The sequence below is a fragment of the Elaeis guineensis genome, chromosome 11 (assembly GCF_000442705.2).
Source record: "Elaeis guineensis isolate ETL-2024a chromosome 11, EG11, whole genome shotgun sequence".
Lineage (NCBI taxonomy): Eukaryota > Viridiplantae > Streptophyta > Magnoliopsida > Arecales > Arecaceae > Elaeis > Elaeis guineensis.
Genome location: NC_026003.2, coordinates 92,220,707 through 92,223,781, shown reverse-complemented (window position 1 = coordinate 92,223,781; position 3,075 = coordinate 92,220,707). Strand labels below are relative to the sequence as shown.

Sequence of the window (3,075 nt, the reverse complement as noted above, 5' to 3'; positions counted from 1 at the left end):
TAAAGAGGTAATTTTCTTGTCATTATCATGGAAGCCTAGCGGGTTGTTCATTACTGGGTTGGACCTTAGATTTTGCTGATTGAAATTTGGATTGCCTACATTAGGATTCTGGGACCATGAGAAATTTGGGTGATTCCTCCAACCTGGGTTATATGTGGGTGCATAAGGATTTTTCAATGGTCCTTGATAGGTGGCATTCACCTGTGCACACTCATTCGAGTAGGAACATTCTTCTAAGACATGGTCTGGTGCATTGCACCCTTTACACATGGGTGCAGATATTTGATTTACATTGGCTGATCTCTGTAATTCTAAGGCTTCCAATCTACGTGTTAAGGTTGCAATCTTGGCCTCTGATGCTAGGGTTGGTTGAATTTGATGCATTCCTCCTCTTGAAAGTGTAGCTTTATCAGGTTCCCTAGTTGTTTCCCACTGTAAATTTTTCTCGGCTAGGTCTTCTAAGAATTGCCAAGCTTCAGTAGTTTCTTTGTCCATAAATTGGCCTTGGCACATGGACTCTAGCATGGTTCTTGAGTTTGAATCTAACCCCTCATAAATGATCTGGCATAGTCTCCAAGTTTCTATTCCATGGTGTGGGCATTGGGTCAAAAGATTCTTGAAACGATCAAAGTACTTCCAAAATGATTCACCAGCTAGTTGGTAAAATTGATTTATTTCATTCATAATCCTAGCTATTTTATGATGGGGGAAATATTTTTTTAAAAATATTCTCACAAAGCCCTCCCAGGTAGTGACAGAATAGTTTGGCAGACTATAAAGCCACTTCTTAGTATTGTCCTTAAGGGCAAAGTTGATTAATCTAAGTTTGACCTCATCCTCTGTTAATTGCAGTTTCATAGTTGCACATACCTCCTCAAATTCTCTAATAAATATATAAGCATCCTCTGATCTTGTGAATTTTGGAAGCATATTTATGATTTGAGGTTTGATTTCAAAATTGTTAGCTGTGGGTTGTGGCAATCTGATACAAGATGGTTGGATGGAGCCAACTGGATAACACAAATCCTTAAGGGTCATGGGTTGGATTGGTTCAGCCATTGGAACAACAGGAATTGACTCAATCCTAACTAGACGACCCGACACTCTTCTCCACACACGAGGTGTACGGTTCTCGATGTTTATATAATTTTTTTTTTTATAAAATTTTTATGTATAAGAAAAAGAAAGAGAAAAAATTCTAAAGAGAAGATCCTAAGGAGTTCTAAATCTAAAGAAAAGTAACCAAATTAATTTAAATTTTAATATATATTTTTTTTTTCAAACAAGTGAAACAATAAGTTAAACTCAATCTATCCTAGGGTTAACCTAAATCTAGACAGCTCCTAACTGTTCCAAGATGACCCTTCAAACCTTCCAAGTGGAGATTGATCAACTAGTTAGCCAGGTAAGTATAAGAGGTGGGAGGTTCACTCATCATTGCCTTTCTAGACACCAAACGAGTTGGTCAGGCCAGCAACTGAACCAATTTAACAAACCACCCTCAGGGACTTGCCTAGACACCAACTAATCAAACAACTCAAACTTGGTAGAACTCTTAGGGTTCCTTGTCCTATTAAGCTCGAATTCCTTAAGGTTGACGTCTAATTGATTTTAAGATTAAAGGTCTAGGTAATGTAATATGATGAAGATGGTTTTTGGGCTAAGAAAGGGTAATGAAATCCCCACCTTATCTTGTTAATAGGTTGATACCCTTAGATTAATTATGAAAATGCAAATGCAAATAAACAAGATGACCAAGAATGTAAAAGATTTTAATTTAGATTTTTTTTTTAATTTTAATATTTTACTTCACGATTATGAAATGTCTTTTGTTTTTTTTTTTTTTTTTTTTTTTATGAGTAAGTAAATTCAAATGATTAGGTCTAAAAGCAAAAGTAATTAACTAAAAATAATAAAAGAGAAATTAGAAGCATACCTGAGTTTTCCAGCAATCACCAACTAAATATAGAAACCTAAAGGAAAAAGAAAGAGAGTTATAAAGCACGAAGAACAAATATTTGAAAATAATTTAAAAATGCCAAATCCCCGACAACGGCGCCAAAAACTTGATGTGCAAATCTTAAAATTTGTAAATAAAACTGCAAGCGCACGGTGTGCAGAGTAGCACGACCAGCGAGTACGGGTCGATCCCACAGAGACTTGATTTAAAAATAATTTTCAAATCTATGCTCAAGCGAGCTTTAACAAAAATCGAAAGTCGAAAGTTGTTTGCTAAAGACAATAAGACTAAGGATCTAGGGTTTTTGAATCCACTAGATCTAGATTAGGAAATTCTACCTAGAATTTTTCTTATTGATCTTAACGACTACTCCTCTTGTCTTTCCCAAGCATAGATTATGAAGGGACTAAGGCCCAACGATAACCCATCAAGATTCTTTACAGGGGAGTAGTAACTAGGATCCCTTAGGATTTTCTCCTCCTATGCACTGAATCAAGCATGAACTATGAAGGGACTCTGACCCAACTGTAGTTCATCAAAAATTCTTGGCAAAAGAGGAAGAAAAAGAAACCCTAAGAAAAAGAAAGAATCCTATGTAAAATCCCTACTCATGATCTAGCTTCATCACAAACCCTAGAAGGGATGCTTAGCTAGACATGATCTAAATCTACTTACAAAATTTAAATGTAGAAAAATAAACTACCCTAATTTCATAAATTAAACTATCCTAATTGCATAAATTTAAACTGCATAATTTAAACTAACCTAATTGCATAAAATTAAATTGCATAAATTAAACTATCCTAATTGCAAGAAAAATAAATTGCATAATGTAAAGAGATGAAATTGCATAAAAATAAGATTTTATATATAAAAAAAATTTATTACAAAAACCTCAAAGCTCGAGGCTTGAGAAGAGAGCTAAAAACCCCACTATCTAGGGTTACAAGCTTGATCGGAAGGAAGAATACCTAAAACAAGGGCCTTTGGGGGCTTTTTATAGGCATTTGGGGGTTATAAGATTTTCAAAACTTTAGATGTGGGACTAAGAAGTTTTAGAGGGTTGTTAGGGGTGTTTATGGTGCGCCGATGGGTCCATGGTCCATGCGCCTATT

General features: G+C 35.3%; 1 non-coding gene across 1 annotated transcript; it reads left to right on the top strand.

Annotated features, from left to right (window-relative positions):
- Positions 1-583: 583 nt before the first annotated feature.
- On the top strand, positions 584-690 carry LOC140852727 (small nucleolar RNA R71). Its single transcript, XR_012135628.1, has one exon. It is a non-coding gene; the product is annotated as a small nucleolar RNA R71 (small nucleolar RNA).
- The last annotated feature ends 2,385 nt before the right edge of the window (positions 691-3,075 follow it).